This window comes from Pangasianodon hypophthalmus, chromosome 3 (assembly GCF_027358585.1).
Source record: "Pangasianodon hypophthalmus isolate fPanHyp1 chromosome 3, fPanHyp1.pri, whole genome shotgun sequence".
NCBI classification, from domain to species: domain Eukaryota; kingdom Metazoa; phylum Chordata; class Actinopteri; order Siluriformes; family Pangasiidae; genus Pangasianodon; species Pangasianodon hypophthalmus.
Window position 1 is genome coordinate 16,493,812 of NC_069712.1, and position 22,464 is coordinate 16,516,275.

At 37.6% G+C, this 22,464-nt stretch overlaps 1 long non-coding RNA gene across 1 annotated transcript in view; it reads right to left on the reverse strand.

Moving 5' to 3' along the window:
* LOC128318026 (uncharacterized) overlaps positions 1 to 22,234 on the reverse strand; it is a 30,454-nt gene extending 8,220 nt beyond the window's left edge. Inside the window, exon 1 of the long non-coding RNA XR_008301462.1 lies at positions 22,160 to 22,234. This is a non-coding gene — a long non-coding RNA (uncharacterized LOC128318026). The remainder of the gene's footprint in view (positions 1 to 22,159) is intronic.
* Between the last annotated feature and the right edge of the window lie 230 nt (positions 22,235 to 22,464).

Sequence of the window (22,464 nt, forward strand, 5' to 3'; positions counted from 1 at the left end):
GAATCTGATGATGTCCATATGGTAGCACAAGTTCAGCCGGTTAGGTTATGATTTAACTCTTTATATGAAGCCTCTGACTGTTATTGACCAGAAAAGACCGTCTGTCTATTCACCCTATATTTCTCTTCCAAACTACATATTGCCAGAGTATAACGGATGTTATGATTATATTTATTACAGATTATGTATGAAGCCAGCTGTTCTATGTCCCTCTACTTACACTTTTTAACTATTTCGACCCAGACTGCTGTAATGTATTGTTGTCTGGAGAAATCTGAACTATTTCAGAGTTGTCAAAGGCAAAGGCATAGAGTTGTAAGAGTAGCAATTCACAATACTTCTAGTGCCTTTTAATTCTAGGAATGCAATCTTAATTGTTAATTCACAATGAAAAATCTACAACATTACTTCAATAATCAATGTTGTATAGTAAATTATTAGACAACATTTGATATAAGGACAGCACAGCTGCTTCAGGGTTTTAAATTGAAACTTGTGTCCAACACGGATCAGTTTGCAAAGTAGAAAGAGCAATTTCCTCCAAGGTGAAGGAGCACGTCACACCTCTGCTGCGTCTGTTATTGTAAAGGTGAGAAGTATGCAGTTCATTGTGACCCTGGGAAATTATGGAGATATTAGTTTCTGTGTAATTAAAAACCCATGAGACCGAACTCAGATTATTGTTTTGGGGCAATTGTCAATCTCACTGCTGTTTAAGAAAACACTAAGAGTATAATGTGGAAAATGTTCTTAAGGAAAAAGCATTGCAAATTAACGTGGTTTCTGATGTGGTTTCACTACTGTAGTAGTTCTATATGTATATGTAATAGATAAGTTATGTATATGGACATGCTTAGCTCAACAGACAGTCCAGGCTCAGACACTGTACTGTACATAAATATTTATGTTGCAGAAACAAACTACACAAATGAATCCAATTCTGCTTTTATAAATAAAAACAATTCTAATGATGTGTATGTTTTGTTATATAGCAAATATTTTGTTTGAAAAAAGTCAGTGAAAAAATAATCTGTACATCAATTTTGTTTGTCTGCTATATTTGCTAAATACAGATCTTACAATGACTATTTACACTAGTTTTTCTTACCGTTTTGTTCTCGTTAATATTCAGTTCTATTTCCAAACTACCTACGTATTTGTCCAGGTGTCTTGTGTGCATGTGTATGCATGCTCAAACCTTTAACAAAGTCACAAGACGACGTGTCACACAGTATTGCAACAAATACACTGTCATACCAGCCATCTTTCCTTTTCCTCTTCTTGTGTCATACATATGGACCTTATGCGGACCTTATGCACACCTTATGGACCTATCTGCATGATGGTTGGAGATAAAACCTAGAGACTCCTAGCATCTCTTATCCTCTTATTGGCTGCAGCGAGGGTAATTTTCATACCTTTTGGAGTCTGAACTCTATCCCTGCTAGTTTTCAGTTAAGTTCCCTTGTTAGCTTGCTAACTAACTGTCTAGTTACTATCCCCTGCCACACTGTCCACGAGTTAGCTATATAAATGGCTCTTTGTTGCTCAGGACAGCACTCACCTCTCAATCTCTCACCAGGTTGGGTTCCTTTGGCATTCTGAGCTCTTCACATTGTCTGCCATTTAGTGACCAGTGGGCCTATGAAAATGTGCTGCTAGTGTGTGCGAGTGGTTCTCCCTCACCCCTACTGCACTCTTCACAACTGAGTTTGTGAAGTTATTCAGTTACCCTTCACTTTCCCCTAGTATCTCAGGGGGTCAGCTCTCCCTCTGGGTTATTAACTCAGTTCTACAGCCCTTGCACTCTACTGACTAGGGGGCATGTGGCTAAGCTCAGCTAACATGGTCAGTTCGGTCTCCCACACCGTATTGCACATCGTTTGCTGTTGAGCCTGCCAGGTTAGCCAGCACTGGGGCTGGAATTGGGTCCCCTGTCATGCACCCTCATTTTTTCCAGCAGGTACAATCCTCCATCTCCTTCTCCACTCAGAGCTTTCCACATGAGATAAGAACCATTATGTGCTCACTACCTCAGCATTCACGATCTTAAGGAAGCATCTTGATCTCCTGCATTGACTGCCGACTGCTTAGCAGACCAAGAAGCCAAGAATGCTATCCATGTGCTGTCCTCGTTCTAGACCTGACATCACACATGGCTCAGCTGAAGCCATCTGCAGTCGGTGCATACGCCCTTCAACAGAGACCTCCTTATAGCCTGTAGACCAGTCTTTCTGCTATGTCTATGGCTTCTGGGAAATTTTTACAGGCTAACAACAGTGTTCAACAATGTATTCAATAGCGGCCAGAACTCAATCTTGACCTGCCTCTGTCAGCTTGCATGCACCACCGGCAGCCTCTGAACAAGCCATGACAGTCACCCTGGTGAATCAAATAGGACTGTAGCAGTGTGACACCTAGGCAAGGCCACATGGCAGCTCTCTGCCAATCTGGTTTATGTATGAAGCCAGGTTGGCACAGTCCACATTCATGAACACATGTAAATCAACACTGCAATATCTGCCCTGTGTGCCAGGGTTGCTCTTATGGCCTGCTGCCAAAGAAGCCCTGGATAAAAGAGTGCAGGTTTCAGAGAATAGAACCCACTGAGCTCTGCCAAGAGAGAGAGATATTCAGACCCCTAACTGAGACCATCAAATCTGTTTGAGTTTCTAGTCAGTCAGGAAGTCAGTGCTTTGTTCTTGTTTGTGTTCTTTGTCGTCAAGCCTAGATAGAACTACAGAGATCAGATATATGACTTCAGAAACATGCTGATGGAAAACATATCTCACTGCTCGTTGGGTTAAAGACCCCATTCTCACATCAAAGAGTGTGATGGAGCTGCCTACTGTAATCTGACTTAAAGGCCATATGGTCTGTGTTGGAGCATCATTCTAAATGGGGCATATCCAAGAGTGTTTACAGTAACAACAGGATAATGCAGGGGCTGCTGTTAGTAGCTATCAGTAGCTATAGTGGAGTTGGCTATTAACATATTGAGTTTTTGTAAGCAAATCTTGGTATACTCAAGTGGTTAACACTTCCAAACTTGTACTCCACAGGAATAAGAGAGTAGTTGTATGAAATGAAATGGCAAACTGACCAAAAGGCCAGCTTGTCTGGATTGCTGTATGTTTGTTATAAAGGAAAGTTATCATTTCACCATGAACAGCAGGAGGTCAGGATGAACGTATATTTGTCTTGTTCCTTAGGAGCTCAGTGGATGTTATTAATCACGACGCGTTTTTACAGGATTGGAGCTACTCATCATATTGCTTCTGAAAGTTTCCCATGATGTATTGCAAAACAACCATTTTTAGAGCAGTAACTCCTTAATAAGCAGTGCTGCAAGAAAACTGAGCTTGGGTGATTTTGTAAATGTTATGGAATGATGCCCTTTAAAATTCGACTCAAAGTCTGAAACCTAGACCTAGGATCTCACAAATTGTCTCATCATTGTAAGGTCCTGTTAGAAATGTGGTTGAAAAGTATTTACAAATGTTTAGAGGAATAAGAGTACAAATCCAGTAAAAGCCCAATTAAATAGGCTTTAAATAGGTTGTGTCACGTTAATTGTGATCTTATTAATTGCTCAGAAAATTTTTGACAGCAATCCTCTTTGCTCTTTTTGTTAAGAACAACAAAATAGCTTATAATAAATGAAAACCAGAAATGCAGTTGGTGACAATTTTGTGCTACCTAAACAAGATAATTCTCCCTGCTCCCTTTAAAACCTTTTGTTATAGTGTGAACTCCCTCTCTAACTTGACAAAATTGTGACATTATAAAAACTTAAGAATTGATTCGAAGTAAAACTCAAATGGACTAGGTCGGGAAACAATGTAAAATTGTTTAAGTTATGCATGATTATCTATTTGCAAAACTAGTTTTGTATCACTCTTTAAAACTGATAAGTTTTTAAACAAAACAAAGCACATGAGCAATTAGGTGTTCTATAACTAAAGGATCCATCTGTTCTTCTGTCAGATGGATCTTTTTATCACAGACTTAGAAATTGGGAGGAAGTTTATACGCTTTTCATGGCACTCAGAAACATTGCGGGGACAGTTTGATGTATAGCCCTGCCGAGTGCTCCTGACCTTTGGCTCTGGGCGACTGAGTTTCTAAAAACACTAGCGTTTAGGGATTTCACACACTTAGCGAGCTGCTCTGACCAGGGGCTTGTTTTCCTAAGAGGGAGATTTTCATGAAAGAGCTCTGTGCTGTTTTGGATGTGTGAAGGATAATAAAGGATGGCTTAAATACAGCTTAGTGGGGCTTCTACATTTTTATCTGCTGTACAAATTGGGAGTGCGTCACTTTCTGTGTCTAAACAGAAATACTTAATCAGATCCAGCTCAATCAATAGCAGCAAAGCCAGAAATAGGTACCTGATGGAGGTCAGATTGCAAGCAACATAATAAAGAGCAGCATTCATTTATTAATGAACAGCAACATTAATAAATTTTTGTTTTAAAGTAGCATTAAGAAGGTCAATGTAGGTTAGGACAGACATATATGATTGGCAGTAAAATTTTTACAGGTACATATTCTTTCATCCAGCAACATCCAAAAATGTGTCCAGCATGTTCTCTAACACTGTTAGTCTTGGATCATTGTGTATGTTATTGTCAAAATGACTTATGGATCAAGCTATTTATTCTCACAATGCAGAGTTCCTTCTATTTTCCCTTCTGAAGTAAACAGAGATCAATTTAATTTGGGAATAGTGTCTCATGTGTTGTTTTCTCTGGCGGATTTTACTCCCTTGGGGTTAAATGAGAATAGGATATATTTGGATGGTCGGTTTTTGACATGACCTTTACCAGCTTTCAGACTGAGGGCAATGTTTTTTTTTCTCTTTACAAAATATCTTAGGCTAATAACCTGCCAGATGATAACATTTAAGGATGATGTTATTTAAAGCTGTAAGACTGTGAAGTTCAAATACAAGTGTACACTTGCTGGCCACATTATTAAGAACACATGTACCCCTTCTCAGTCACTCAATTATCCAATCAACCAGATTGGATAATTGATTTTACAGAGTTTACACAGAATGGTGTTAAAAACAAAAAACAACCAGTGAGTGGCAGTTCTGTGGACGGAAACGGCTTGTTGAAGAGCGAGGTCAGGGGAGCGCCCAACATGTCAAATCTCGAGGGGGATGTGATACAATAACAGAAGACCACATTTGATTTCACTCCTGTCAGCCAGGAACAGGAATCTGAGGCTACACTGCAAACAGACTCACAGAAACAGGGCAGATTTAAATTGGAAACAAAACAAAACAAAACATTGCCTGGTCTTTTTCCAATCTTGTATTTGGACCATTATGTGTAAACTCTAGAGACTGTTGTGTGTGAAAATCACAGGAGCTCAGCAGTTTCTGAAATACTCAAACCAGCCCTTCTGGCACCAACAACCATGCCACGATGGCCAAAGTCACTGAGATCATATTTTTCCTATTTCTGATGTTTGCTGTGAACATTAACAGAAGTTTCTGACCTGTATCTGCATGATTTTATACATTGCACCATTGCTATAAGACTGGCTGAGTAGATAATCGCAGGAATGAGCAAGTGTACAGGTGTTCTTTTAAAAGTGGCTGGGGAGTGTATGTATGTAATACAAGCACATAAAGGATCTTTGGGAGCTCAGTGACAATGATACATCAAAGTAAGTAGCAAATGCAGATTTGCATTAAAATTCAGAACAAATGTTTTAACTGACATACTTTGTATACTGTGTAGACACTATAAAGTAATATGAGGATGTGTTATTCATTTATTCATCTTATTTTTCATATTGTTCAGTAGCTAGTATGAATTATTCAGTGACCAGTGAAACTAATTAGAAAGTTATGTAGGTAAAAGACAGGAATGTAAATCTGGATCCACTTGGAATCTTGGGAGTTAATCACAGGGACATGATATCACACGATTTACTGCTTTCCCTTCTTAGGTGGTATGTTCAATTTCACAGTGAAACTGTACCAAATTCAGACAAACATAATATCCGATCCGAAAAACAATACAAGCCCTAACTAACCATATGTCCCACATATTTCATCCATGCCTCAGAAAGGTAAAAGCACCTCTCTAAAGAGCAAGTGAACTAACACAAAGGTCACTTTACTAAGAGTGGAACAAATCCTCCAAAACTCCTCCATAGACTTTTTTGCAAAAGGTGCTCCATCCCTTGTGGCAAAACATCTGATCGTCTCATATGTAAGACATCAGCGGTGTTTGGAAAATCAATAAAGGAAATGGGTCTCCACCATATATCACCACTCACTGACATGACCAGCTCACCTCTCTCAGGTTGAGACAAAAAGAACTACAGCATTTCATACCATTGAGAGTCTCTCCAAAGATCAGTTCTTGGATCAGAAGAGAAATAACAGTTCTAGTGGGACTTTGAGCATGTGATACTTCTCAACACAGACAGCATTCCCCTTATTTTGCAACTCAAAATTTTAGCTGTTAAATAATTTTAATATATATGGACACAATACACGTGTGTATGTAGTGTGTAAAATGTCTTATTTATTTGTGCTTCATTTGTAATAGTATTAAAATATATTCACCTTGATGAAAATTGAAGGCTCAGATTGGACTGGGTGTGACTCCTTGATAGGCATGAGAGATCTGGAGCAGTACTGGAGGGCCTGAGGTCCAAGTCGAAGAATGTGCTTAATCCCAAGAAATTGTTAAAATAATTTGTCTTTAGTTTAACATTGAATATATATATAAAATCTAAAAAAAAAAAAATCCTGCATAGACACTATGATAGTCTGGTGTCCTAACACACTGTGCTAAACTGGATAATTAGACAAGTGGATTATGTTAAAATAGATGAATTTTAACAATGTGCTCACTTATAGTTATAGTTATAGTTATAGTTCATTTATACAGTATATAATTCACCTTGGTCCTCATATGGACATTTTTGTTGTATAAATCCTTTGTCCCTTTGAGGCTTTGTAAAGAGTCCCATTATGGAAAAAATTCTGAGTGTAATTTTTCATAACCTCTACTGAAAGGCTGCATAAATCATACTAGAAACCTTATGTCTAACCTTTGGCCAAGATGTCTAACCTTTGGCTAAATGTTTTGGACAAAAGTGCATTACACCCCATTATATTTAACAAAACAAAAAAAAAACAGATGAACCACAAGAGCTCCCTTGTGAGGAATAAAATACACTGACTACTATGTGTCCAAGAGCCAAAATCAATAAAACAATGGAAAAAACATATACAACTACACATAAACCTAAAATTACTAGAGGTGTACACAGGTAATGAAATACGTGGATAACCATTTTCACCAGTATTCGAATAATGAAATCACTATCTGGGTATTCATTATGCCCCACATCCACATGAGAAAATATGAAAAACAGAAGCCACATCTGGGAATATTTTATGCAGATCATAGTGTGCAAGTTAGAGGTGTGCATCAGGACTAAAAAAGTCTCAGGAGCGTGTTTTTTATACTCTCATGTGGATGGGAGCAGGCGCAGCATGATGAAAAGCAGATCTCATATATGAAGCTTTCGGGATAAAAGCGAGATAATACATTTACAATAATATTTAATATAAATGTATAAATGTAATATAAATTTAATATAAAGTATAACATGCAAGTATTTGTGGTGACAGATTATTACAAACGTGTTACCACTGAGATCATTGTGATCAACAACACAATGCCATTAATCCAGTCGCAATGAGGTTTTCATTCCTAGCATACAGGCTGAAATATTGACCTGGTGTTCGGTAAAGCCTTTGATGCGAGTTTAATATATATATATATATATTTTTTGTCAAATAAGTTTTATTGAAAGACAAAGATTTTGAAGCTAGATTTACAATCTTACATATTTTGTCTCTATTTCATGTACAAAGAATACAATCAAAACTGAAAAGAGAGAGGAAAAGGAAGAAAAAAAAAAAAGGCAAACAAACAGAGCCCACATCACAAACCATCCCTTACAAGACCTGTTTACATTAAATTGTAAAGTATGATGAAAAATTATTAAGACATTACATTAACAAATGATGCTTTAGTCTGTAGGGTTTCCATCAGGGTAACAGAGAAAAGGGTGCCAGATTTTGTCAAACTGCTCAAATTTGCCCTTCAAACAGTACCTAATTCATTCCAAATGTAAAGTAGAAACCATCTCTCCTAGCCATAGCTTAGATGTAGGAGCTTCCTTTTTCTTCCAGAACAACAGTAGTAACTTCTTGGCTATAGTCAAACTGTATGCAAGCAGTTTGTGTTGTGCACCTGATAATGAATGCATACGTTCAGAAAATCCCAGAATGAAAAGTGCCGGATCTGGCTGCAGTTGCACCTTAAAAATCTCTGAAAGCACATCAAAAATTCCTTTCCAATAACTCTGTAAATTGGAGCAGAAAATAAAACTATGGGACAAATCAGCATCTACGGATTTACATTTGTCACAAAGAGGTGAAACATTTTTGAAAATTCTATGTAGCTTCTTTTTTGAATAATGTAGTCTATGAATGACTTTATAACTGAATAAGGCAATGTCTAGAATTGATAGAATGTTCGTTAATATCCTTTAAACTCGTCTGCCACATTTCCTCAGAAATTTCCACTCCTAATTCTTTCTCCCATTCTTCCTTAAGAAAACTTGTAGAGGGAGAAGTAAAGGATTGTAGCAAATCATAAATTATAGGTAATGCCTTTTTACTTCCTTTACACCGATTCAAACACTTATCAATAATTGAGTGTGGTATATTATCCAATGAAGGTGTGTGAGCACGTATATAATTCCTAATCTGTAGGAATCTAAAAAAATGACTCTTGGGGAATATAAATTTCTGTTGCAGCTGATTAAAAGATGCCAAAGCCCCATCAATGAAAAGGTCCCCTACAGTACGTACCCCCATTTCTTCCCATTGCACAAAGGTCCCATCCAATCTTGATGGGGTAAAGGATGGATTCTTAGCAATAGGAGTTAGAAATGAAAGGGACTTTATCTTGAAATGTTCTTTTATCTGTTTCCAGATACAAAGTATAGTTCGAATTATGATACTACTGTTGAAGGTAGAATGATCCAAAGCTACAGGGGAGAGAATCACTGCTCCCAGATTGTATGGATAACACTGATCACGAATTATTTGGAACCAAATTGGCGGAGCATCATGATCATCCAACCACACTGAAATTAGACTTATGTAAGAAGCCCAGTAATAAAGACGAAAGTCTGGAAGTGCCAGACCTCCCTCCTGTTTAGATTTACAGAGATGTGCCTTTTTAATTCTATGATTTTTATATTCCCACAAGAATGGAATATTATATCATTATATTTTATGATTTTTATGATGAATTTATATTCCCACAAGAATGGAAGAATGATCAAATCTAATTGTTTAAAAAAGGATTTAGATAGAAAGACTGGAATATTCTGGAATAGGTACAGTATCTGTGGTAAGAATATCATTTTAATTGCATTTATTCTACCAAGCAGAGAAATCGGGAGTGCTCTCCAAAATAGTATGTTAGCTTGCAGTTTGGAAATTAGAGGGGTAAAGTTGGCCTTTAAGAGCGAAGAATATTTATTAGTAAATTTTTCCATTGAAATTTTAAATGGAGAGGATTGTATCGAAGATAAGTCTTTTAGTCCAATGGGCATTAGCTCGCTTTTATCTAAATTAACTTTAAACCCCGAAAATATCCTAAAGACATTAATAGTATCCAAAATAAATGGCAGACTCACATGGGGTTTAATAATATATAGCAAGATATCATCTGCATATAAAGATATTTTATTGACTGTATTTAAAGTGTGAAACCCATGAACAGAAGCAACAGAATGAATGAAATGAGCAAAGGGCTCTATGGTCAGCGCAAATAAAAGAGGGGCTGAGTTTAATATTTTTCATTATTTCTCTATATTGCATGCTACAAACATGCACACACATACACTCAACATCCACTTTATTAGGAACACCTGTACAATTGCACATTCATGCAGTTATACAATCAGCCAATCATCTGGCTGCAATTAAAAAAAAATCATACAGATACAGGTCAAGAGCTTCAGTTAATGTTCACATCAAACATCAGAGTAAAGAAAAGGTGTGATCTCAGTGACTCTGATCATGGCCATGGTTGTTTGTACCAGATGGGCTGGTTTGAGTATTTCATAAACTGCTGATCTCCTGTTTCACACACAACAGTCTGAGTTTCAGTGAGTCTGTGCCCATGATAGCCTCAGATTCTTGTTCTTGGCTGACAGGAGTGGAACCTGATGTGGTCTTTCGCTGTTGTAGCCCATTCACCATGTGTGTGCATTCTGATTTGTTGTGCATTCTGAGATGCTTTTCTGCTCACCATGGTTGTAAAGAGAGCTGATTTGAGTTAGTACAGACTTTTGTCAGTTCAGATCAGTCTGGTCATTCTTCTCTGATCTCTCTCATCAACAAGGTGTTTCAGCCTGCAGATACTCCGCCCACCAGACGTTTTTGTTTTTTGCACCATTCTGTGTAAAGTTTAGTTTCTGATATATTTAAACCAGCCCATCTGGTACAAATTGGTACCAACAAACATGCAATAGTTAAAGTTACTGAGATAGATTTTCCCCCATTCTGATCTTTGATGTGAATATTACCTCTATCTCTTGACCTGCATCTTCATGAGTTTTTTATATTGCGCTGCTGCCACGTGATTGGCTGATTAGATAACCACATGAATGTGCAGTTGTACACGTGCTCCTAATAAAGTGGACAGTGATTGTATGTCACAGCCGATATAAGGAGAGATGAATTGCAGTGGAAAGATTATGCTCGATTATGCTTGATTATGCCACTTTTCAACCCTTTCATGCATTTTCCTTCTCCTAGTGGTTATCTGAATATGCATTCATTAAGCATTAACCGTTATAAATAGCTGATTATTAAAATTCAGGCAGAAGTCACATCCCTAAAAATTATATAGACATGGTGGCATAAAGCTTAAAGTGAAGACTGTTATCAAAACGAGTTGATGCAATCATGAAAAACATGATCCTGAGAAGAGGAAACAGCACCAGCTAAAAATTCAGCCACACACAGTGTTTCTAGTGACCCTTCTCCTCTTGACTGGCATCAGTGCCAGGTGCTGACTGATGACACCTTGGTCACTTCCCAGTAAAAACAGGAGATGAAACACAGCCAGGAACATACCATTCTACAGTGCCAAGCCAATCCTTCCCTTCCAGCATGCAAAAAATACACCAGACTTAATTTAGTTTAAATATGCTTTGTCTTTGCTTGTTTAAAAAAATAACTGTTCAATTCTGATGCATTCCATCAACTCTCAACCGCCTGGCAACAATGCCTGACACTGGGCAGTCTGTAGGAAACTTAATTATCTAATAGAAATTGCTGTCAAATTTGTTGAGCTTGTCTTAAATGCTGCCCTAAACAATTTATTCCCATAATGTATTACAGTCAGTAAGGGTTATCTTCTTGTTATGTCGTAACAATGAATGTTACATAACCCCAATGTTGTTTGCTTGACTCCTGAGCAACTATTAATTATAATCTCAGCCTTAGGGTTTGTGTCAGCGCTTGCTTGTGCTGGTAAGTCATAGCTGCACTCATGCATTTTTATGCCCTTTTAGTGCAGTGAACTTTTGGATTTAAGAGACCCTTTCAACCCTTCCATCTCGTCCTGCAAAAATCTGCAAAATTATTATTAAATATAGATTATGTTTTTAATCTCTCATTTTTTTTGGAACACTCCAGCATCCTAGCTATGTTTGCGCAACTGTCTTTCTAGCTGCTTGAATAAGAACAAGAACATTGTATTTCTGCCTGAGGCCATTACACGGTTTATAACAGAAATTAATGATGTGTTCACTAAAACCACAAAGACTTTGTGGCTTCAGTGTACCTAATCATCTTGAAGAATACTTGAAAACAGACATAGAAAAATCCCCATGAAACGGATCCATCAAAAAAGTATGGTACGATCATCAGATTTAAAATGTCACAAACAATATAGAGTATGTAAATCATGCAGAAACACAAACCGAAATACAATTGAGAGCTGTCAGAATGAATCTTCAGCTGCTGTGATAGAGAAGTTGAATGATGTTACCTAAGAAGTCTCTTTAAGGTTTGTATGTATAATGTAAACTGATTGTAAAGTCTTGTTTCACTATTATATTTTTTTCCCCTGACATTTTCTAAACAATCAACTGAAGCTTTCTAAAGGTTCCTTTTAAGCCTAAACCAAACTATATACTCACATCACTGCATTACACTACCATAAGAATTAGGATAGAAGGTCCTTTTTTGAGGCCTGTATAAAGTTTGAACATTTTCACAACTCCCTTTACATGTAATGGAAAAAGAATTGGGAGATCAGGTTTATTTGATAATAAAATGATGTGAGTTAAAAAATAATGAACTTGAACAAATCTAAACTTGTAACTAATCCTCTTAATGGTTTCCATTTGCACTGATTGAGCAAATATCTAACAATAATATTTGGACCAAACAGATAATTATTTCTAAACAGATACAAATACAGATATGAATACGAGGTGCACTTTTATTTTTTTTCTTCATCAGACTAGGATCAGACACACATTCACATTCTTTATTTTCAAGCAGGCGAGCAATCAGATATGAAGCTCATGGGCGTGAATAAGTGTTCAGACATGAAGCTTGCCGGACAAAGAAGGACCACATTCATTAACATGAATGTGAGTCATGGTGCAATACATTTACAAGGTTCATTCACTCATCCTTAGTAACTGCCTGGTCATGGTCCCAGTTAAAATTAGGCTACTGGGTTATATTTTGGGAAAATATAACTAAATTTGTCAGAAAATGTTGTGAGCAGGTATACACAAAAATAATAATTGTATGAACGGAATTAAAAAACAGTCCTGCGTACATCTCTAGTTGAGATCAGTTATAAACTCGGGTGATGTAACTGAGGTTGAGGAACTGTCAGAGCCAGAATTCACAGACCATGCTGACAGTGCTTGCATTTCTACCTCATATTTAAACTCTTCCGGTTTAGGCCATGTCCACTTTGGGTTTAAATCCAAACACAGATACAGACAGAAAAAATTTTGAGCATTAAACATATCCAAAAACACTGTGTGAATGGACAAAAACTCGAAACAAAGATAGAATTGCAATGAAAGTAAAATATCACCGTTCAGTGGAATACAGTGATATCACTAATATAGTTCACCACTTGGGTATAGAAATATGTACTTATGTCAAGATGATGATAAAATAATGAGCATCAACTAGTTCCCAAAGAGGTACTAACTACAGGCAAAGGTTACATTTACAGTAGGCTAAATGCCATTCTGACAGGGACAAATGCTTCTCAAGTGCAGTGTCTGTTTCCAACAGGCCAAAGAGGGCATGTTACCTTGTTTTTCTAAAATCTATAGAGACAGAACAGACTTTAGACTCTGAGCGTGTGCCAATCTTTCACTGTAAATTACATTTCTAAATTTCAGAGCATGCACTCATAGGCCTGTAGGAAACATAAACTACTTCTGTGCAGGCTTATTCCCTGTCCAACTGGTACAAAGCCTAGGATATGTGAACAATCTAGCTCTGGAACACATCGAAATAATCGTCTATAGGGGTCTGATGTTGATCTACTCCATCAGCTGAAAAAAACTGCCCCACTCTGTACCTCTTCAGCCTCATCCAGACACTGGAACAAATGAATGGTTCCAGCAGCTGACATTGGAAAAAAGACTAGAAGATTAATGGTACCCCATGAGCACAAGGCTCAGTCAACAAATCCCGTGTCCTTTCACTGGCCCTGACTGACCTGTTGGGGCCAAGGACATGGCGTGTCCCCTGAACCTGAAGCCCAAACAAGCATTTCTGTTCCTTGCCACTGGCTGCTTTATAAGTGGAGGAATTGCAGTTGTGTTTTATGATATCTGTATACAAAAAAAATATTTATAGCAATAATAAATGCTGTAATGCACCAAATGGCTGGAGACTGAATAAATATCAGATATCCAGAATAAATCATAAACACAAAAGATAAGCTTTGAGAAATAGATAGTACTGTTAAGATAGTTTGTCTGTTGAGAAACTTAAAACAAAGCCCAGGACAAATGAACTGACCACTTGTTAAACTTTGCAACATCAGTTTGTTTTTTGCAAACAACACAATCACTATTCAGTAAAAGAGGATGTGAAAGTGGGAGCACTAAACCCTGGCTAACCCACTGTTCCTGCCTGCTGAACCTCACACAACCCTGCTTCCTGCCCCTAAGTGGAATCTTTATGGAGACATCATGCTTTTGCTGATTCAGTCACCAGACTTATAAAGGACAATGCCACACACGACTGTCTCGTTAGAGATAATAGACTGCTAAGATGTTGGCCAGGAACCAAGTGCACACTTCTATAAAGCAAATGCAATTTAACTCAATAACACGTTTTTCACTCCTCCTTCTTAGTGTAAAATGCTAATTATCCCCATAAATATAATAGTAAATGTTGTAATTACTTGGATTTGGCGTCAGGTAACGTTAAATGTAATCATTGTTTAGCATACTCTGCGTACCACATACTTCTGCTTATGGAAAGATTAATATACGCATACATGAACTAGTCATTTTATAGTGAATCACTTTAAGATTCAGTAAAATTTCGTGTGGGCAGCACGGTGGAGCAGCAGGTAGTGTTGCTGCCTCACAGCTACTGAGTGCAGACATACTGTCTGTGTGGGGTTTCTGTGCATATTCTCCCCAGGTCCTTGTGGGTTTATTCCCACCTCTCAAAAACATGCTGGTAGGTGGATTGGGGATATTAAGTTGCCCCTAGATGTGAACGTATGTGTGAACATTGCCCTGCAATGGACTGGTGTTCCATACAGGGTGTATTATTGCCTCCTGCCCCAGCCCTGATCAGGATAAAGCATTATTAAAGATAAATGAATTAATTACAAATGTTAAAAAAATTAAAAAATCATAAATCTGTGAAGGAGAAAAATATTATTTTCCATCAACAAGATCAACACACACTTCAAAAGTGATCAGGTGCTGCACTTGACCCACACCCTATAGACCAAGCTCGATCCTGTCAGAGCTCCATCACAACCAGCAACCATCAAACAAATCCAGCAATGACTATTAACAAAAATACCACAATAACAAGACATAAAAACACTTACTTCTAGTAAAAAGTGGAAGCACAAGCATGCACAGTGTGCTCGCAACCAAAAACAGAAATGTAAACACAACTTACTTTTACCTTCTTCTTTTGATAAATTAGCCATTAAAGAACTTCAGAACCTCAAGCTTCCAGGGTCTCAGGCTATAAGATTACAAGATTTTGAGAACCAAAATATTAAAACTACTCTATCCACTATATTACTCCCTATATTTACTAGACTATATTTAGTTACATCAGTCTAGATTTATTCTCATTATCAAATTAAGAGATAAAATTCATTATCAAATTTCACCAGTAAACTTCAAGTTTCAACAAGAAAACTGCACAGACTCATATGCTTATGTAAATATAGTAAAAGTATTGCCTAGGAATCAAAATATTAGTTGGTGTTTATATGAAGTAAAACACATTTGGATAAATCCAGGCTTTCTTGTTTATTAAAGAAAGCCAGTGCATTTAGTGTAGTGTAGCCGAGTATGCCTACAGATGTTTTTGCCAAAAATAATTCAAAATACAAACTGAGGGAAAAAAAATGTCAACTAGACGTACTGTAATCCCTTTTCATCAGCAGGAATTCAGCAACTATGCTGAACAATTGTTCATCTCTTCATTTGGAACAATGGGGCCTGCTGCAAACAAATTGACCTTGGGGGAATAATATGTTATCATATTATATGCTACTACTGGGCTCCAGTGGTCTTATTTATAAAGATTGTCTTCCCAGAAGACTAATAATGAACAATAACTCAAGCTAAAACCTGCATAAGCCTAAATCCCATCCTCCTGTATGTGGCAAAAGAAAAAAGATTATTCCTGATTAATCTCTATATCTTGTCACTCCAGCAGAAAATTAAATGCAATAAAAATGGCTTGGGTACACAGGAATGTAAGATGGTTACTTAATACTGTCAAGACTAAATTCTCATAAAAGATGACAAAAACATCAAGAGGTCTCACAAGGGAGAGAAACAATAAAGAACAATAGATTTCCTGTAGGAACACTGTGTCTCCACTGGGTCAGTCTAAAGGCTGGAAAACACAAAATTACCGTAAAGATTTTGACCTGTTTTATGAGAAGGTTGAGGATGTGACTCCACCTTCTTACTCTAAGTCTCCAAACACTTGGAATGAGTTAGGACCATACGCTCCTCATGTTTCTGGATCGAAAAAAAGGCAAATATCTCCAAAATCTATCTGGAATCATAGAACTTCAAATTTCCCTTGGAGCTACACTTGCAAAGCATTTGGACTTACACAAAGCAGTTGGATTTACATAAGTCCTTTTTATGATTTATAATTTCATTAGATGTTTGTACATTGTATCTCATTTTGCCCAGTTTCTCGTGTGAATGAAAATGCATTCAGCAGGAAAATTACAAGTCATGCCACGACACACTGTGCTGTGGATCACTTCTGTTACATTAGGATTTTAAAGAACTTGCCATCTCATTGCCTTTACAGGGAACAAAGAGCTCTCTATTTTACTAAGAGCTGAAGCATGCAGTCTGCTCAGTATCAGCCAGGCTTCAGATGGAAGATTAGAACTTGTTTTGTTGTGGCTGTACACTCATGTCTTCTTTGTACACTCATTTCTAATCAGCCAGGAACAAGCTCCTTTAAATTTGGTAACTCTACTCCTCATAGTCAAGTCAAGTGGGATTGTCCGTGCCACTGATGCACACACAGCATACTTTAGCACGCACTCGTACCGCCTGTTGGTAGATGACTAGTCATCGGGCTAATCGTTATTTAGAATACAGCTGCTTTCACTCATGTTTCATGAACTTTCATACTCCACTGGGACACAGAGCAGTGAAGTAACAATAACATGGCTATGATTTGATAAGTGTTACAGAGCCCTGGGAGTCATATGTTATATTTTAAATACTGCCAAGGTGAAGACATATGGTGGCACCAATCCAACAGGCTGAGCAATTGGACAGTACAGGATCCAAACCATCTGAACACCAGCAGGAGAAAGACACAAGTCTACAGAGAAAGTGTACAGTTGTTCAACACAGGTGCAACACACCAGCAGCCACGAGACTTCCCTGCTCCATTAGCACTATCGATAGGAGTGCCAGCTCAGAGAAGGATCAAATGAAACTTCCTTTTATTAAATGGCTTGCATGTGTGTGTTTAGCACAGCACTGGATGGGGAATGGACAAGACGATTCCAAGACAGATATGTTGCAAAGACCCAAGCCATTAATCACGGTCAAAGGCATGCCTAACTGTTCACCTGAACCATATGCAGAAACATTCTGATGTAGCTGGAGGTGAAGCGTAATTACAACCATATTGAGATTACTAGCAGCTAGCACTGGAATGGCGATGTAAGAGAAAGCCTGTTATTTTACACTATATGGCCAAAAGTATGTGAACACCTGATCATCACACGCATATGTGGCGATTGCAAAACTACGAGCATTAACGCAGAGTTGGTGCCCAGTTTGATGTTATTACAACCTCCACTCTACTGGGAAGGCTTTCCACTAGATCTTGGAGCGTTGTCGTGGGTGTTTGTGCTCATTCAGCTACAAGAACGTTAATGAAGTTGGGCACTGATGTAGGTCGAGGAGACCTGGTGTGTAGTCGGCGTTCCAATAGTGTTCAGTGGAGTTGAAGTCAGGGCTTTTTTCTAGCATGCCATTTTTATAGTGTAAAGGTGTACGAAAGAGAAAATTACTCATCAACACATTGCAACAATCTTGTTTATAAATTGTTCAAGCCTGACACCCCAGAGATGGACTGGTGTCCCATCCAGGGTGCATTTCCGCCTCAGGGCCAATTTCCCCGGGATAAACTCCGGAGCCACTGTGACCCTGACCGGGATAAAGTGATTACTAAATGCGTGAGTGTGTTCAAACCTGGCAACCAAAGAACCAGTACCAGGGCCCTCTTAGAAGAAAAAGGGGTTCTTAAGATGGTTTTGGATAGTTTAGTTCTCAGCTTCCTAAACAAGCCCTATCTGAAAAAAAAAAAAAAACCCTGTTAAGGTTCCCTGTGGCTTATTCCTCCTTAAAAGTACGCACAACCAGACAACAGAACAATAGAGGGTTTGATGTAAGTGTCCAGATTACTTCAGTCTTTCATCAACACAAAATAATATTCCTGATTTACTTAAATACTCAAAGTAGTTAATGGTTCTGTGAAAAGCATCTCTGAAATGATAAATGGCTCCAATATAGATCCTTTAAGAGTTCCCTTAAGATGGAACCTTTTCTTGTTCCAAGACTGTAGCTATGATACTATAGTAATATACAGCACTCACCATAGATTAGGCAGAGGCTGTGAAAGTACATTCCGCCTGCATGAGACAGGGTTCAGGAGACATATTTATGTCATCTTGTTTAAGAAACCTTCACCTAAATTCATGTAGACATTTACCTCCTCTCAAACATTATTCTTGTAATCCTGCACTCTGGTATGCTTTTCTAAATCCATATTACAGAATTCACACTTTATTTTAAAAAAATCTCTGTGGTAAGTAACTAAACCATTACAAATGTTATTGCCTGCAACTGATTTGGAAGACCTACTAAAAAAACTCTCAGCACCGGGATCTGAAGTGCTAAAGAGTGGAAATATTAGTCTCTAGGCGCATCGGTGTGGTATTTTTGGTACAACTGTGTAAAAGTACCTTAACCAAGTGGACACTGAGCAGTGTCCGCTTTCCCAAACACATTGTAGGATAAAGTTCCCTTGAAATATAACACAATGCTCTATTATGAAAAATGAAGTACATGCCTTTTTTTGAGGTCTAGGCCCCAAATGTTCTTTTCCTACCAAATGTTAGCAAGATTCAGAATGGGATAAAATTATTACTCAACAATAAACATTATATAAAACACTATAAAAACTTTGGTCTTTCTAGTGAGAAATATGATGCGGAGGTAGTTTTTTTTTTTTTGGACATTCAATAATCAAGCCTTTGATATAAAAGTGAAATTAAGAGCATAATACCTCCTATTTTCATTTGAAAACCCTTTCCACTTGACTGCTCCAACAACTCCAGAGAACATTACCTTCAGCTGAACCGTATCACTTAGCAAGCAGCCTGCAGAGACTTGCACTATAACTGCCACCTCAACTCAACTCCCACCCTTTGTGAGCGTTTCCCTCCTTTATATTTCTATGTGTATATCTTTATTTTCATCTGTATGTGCAAAATAAATATTACAATCACTCCACCAAATTCAAAGCAATTTATATAGATAAAAGGAGTGACGCGGAATAGATAAGGTAATGAAATATCAAGCTGCTGTTGAAAAGAGAACAAAAAGGACAAACAGCCTGTAGAGTTGAACTGAACTTGAGCAATAATATCTGATTGTATACTTTGATTTAAAACAGGCTATCACTTGAGTCCTGCATCATCTAGGTGTGAATAAATCATCTTATACCAGGGAGATTACTCAATACCTAGTAAACTATAGATTCTTGCAATAGGAAAGTTATTTAAAAAAATGAATGCAGCAGATAGGGATTTTCAAAATGAAACATACAGCTGCTTCAGTTTTGGATACACAAGCGCGATGTGAATAAGACTTTATTTGGGTCTTACATTTCTAGTGTGCTTTACTTTGGCCGACGTCCATTTTGAACTGAGAAAGAATAACTAGCAACTAACTGTAGTTCTGGCTCTACTCTTCATAGATGGAAATGAGTTACCGATATTTATGGAGTGTTAGACATTCTCAGTGGGTCACAGATTAATCAATGAGAGGCCCCAGCATGAAGTAATCCTAACTCCGATATGATTTCGCTTCAGGGGTTAAAACTACAAATGGGCGGAAAGAGCTGACAGGTTAATTAATAGCATCATTGGAGAGTCTAAGGCAAGCTAAAGATGCACACACTGTGGAGGAACCACTGAACAAATGCTGGTCTCAAAATGTGCAGATGTTTTTGTGAGCAGGTCATCCAGATCACATGATGATAATAATTGTGTAGACAAGCACTCACTCACTCACTCACTCCAAGTAACCGCTTTATTCTTGTCAAGGTCATGGTGTATCCAGAGCCTATCCCAGGAACACTGGACATGAGGCAGGAATACTGGATAGGATGCCATTCTATTGCAGGGCCAAGCAGGGACACCGAACTTTGAAATATTTTATCTAGATGTGCGTTACAGACCTTTTATTTTATTGGTCTCTGAGTTATTTTGTAAAATGACAGAATCTCCACATGTACCTCGCAATATGAATTTTTAGGACTGTAGGAGTCATTTTTTATAGTTGTAAAACATGCTACATATCAAGAGAAAAGTAACACGTCTCATTACTGCCATGCTTATTCTGTGCACAATTAAAACAATTCTATAAAACCAACAAATTGGCAACCAGTGAAAGAAGCAGTGTAGCAAAAACATCCAGTGAGGTCAAGATGAGTTCAGTTAAAGGATGGAAATATCACGCAATACTTCCTCAACTATGTGTTAATTCCATTTCATAAATTTCATATTCATTTCATAAAAAAAAGTTCATCCCTCATGAGGCTGTAGCTCAATCAGCCATAAAACCTAACATTGAGGTGGACATTTGCAATTTCATATTGTATATTTTTTTATTTGATGTTTGTCATGTATGTCATTAGGCAAGTTTTACAAACAACATAGGTGACTGTAGCCTAGAATTACCAAAAAAAAAAATAAATAAATAAGAACCACATCTGTCCTGCTTTTATATAACAGTGCTATGTCGAACCCTAAAGCTGAGTGTTTCCCTACCAGACCAAGTTTCAGGTGGAGCTCTTTCAACGATGTAAACGTGTAACTGAATAATTTATCACTGAAGGGTTTTTAGCTAAAAAGTTATTGTGATAGCACAGATACAGGAGTGGTTTTGCTGAATGATCCTGAGTGACAGGGAGTCAGAAGGAGGGATTATTGTAAACTGTGTGGATGCTGCTGTTGACTGTCACTGGTTGAACATGGAGCAGCTGCAAGACACCACAGCAGGTCATTTCTGCCATCTAGAGGTGGATTATAACTCAGATTACATGTTACATTTGATACCAGTCCTGAAAGCATCCTTAGACAGGAGATATTTTGATGAATGTCCTCAATAACAATATAACTAGCCTACTTGAGAAAATTGACATTTTGTGTAGCCGTTGTATATAAGATTCCACTCCTTGTGAGTGCTTATCTACATTATACAAAAGGTTATTTTTTGTACACTTTTACAAATGAAATACAGACATACATACACTCCTGGGCAAAAAATAGGCCAAGCCCGAAATGGCAAATATTAAGCTTTTAATGGTTTTAACAACAAATCATTGGTCAGAAAATTAGCAAGAATTAAACAAACGCACTTCTGAAAGCTCCTGTGCCACCAGTTTTGCTGCAGTGAACTGTTTGTTTGGGGAAAAACTAGAAACAGAGAAATTCACTTATATAGTCTTCTCGTATGCAAAGGTAAAATCAAAAATGAAAGTGTTTGATGTAAAATTCAAACTCAAATTCAAAATTTTCCAAAAAATATCTTCTAGGATATATATATATATTTTTTTTAAGGTTAGTCATTATTTGGTTATCTGCCACACCTGATGCAGTCCATCAAGGGCCACGAGGCTTAAACATTTATAGAAATCAAAGGGAAAAGTTCCCATACTAACTTCCTTTATCTATTTGTTGCTAGCTAATCCCCTATGGGGGATCAATCTATCAGTCTCCCAGGAGTGCATATATATATATATATATGTATATATATACACCACATTAAGTCGTTATTTTGTGTGTGTGTGTGTGTGTGTGTGTGTGTGTGTGTGTGCGCAAAAGTCAGAATACACCTTCAGAATCTACAGCTATGAGCATTGACATTAACGGTTAGTGCGCGCGAGGCATTCCACAGCTGTAGAACAGTAAACGGTTAAAGTGACTGCTAGGTGAGCTTAGAGTTACAGTTATCTAACTGTGTGTATGTTTTAAACCAGATTTCCACTTTATTATTTACCTACCGTGTACAGTTCAAGTCTTTGTTTCCACTTGTTTCAGCTTCCTTTAATAGTGAGTGATCTAGTGACTAGCGCGCTAATCGACTCTTTGAGCCGACTCTTTTAGGTGAACCGTGAGAGCCGACTCGCAACTGTTTGTTTGTTTGTTTGTTTATTTATTTATTTATTTGTCATCTGTGTGTATGAGGCAGCATGAGAGAGAGGATCTGTCTGCACTGTTGCTTGTTTAATATGTATGTAGTGATGTAAAGGGGAGACGATTAGTTTTAAGAATAAATGTCGGCTAAATAGTTTCAAGAAAAATAAAA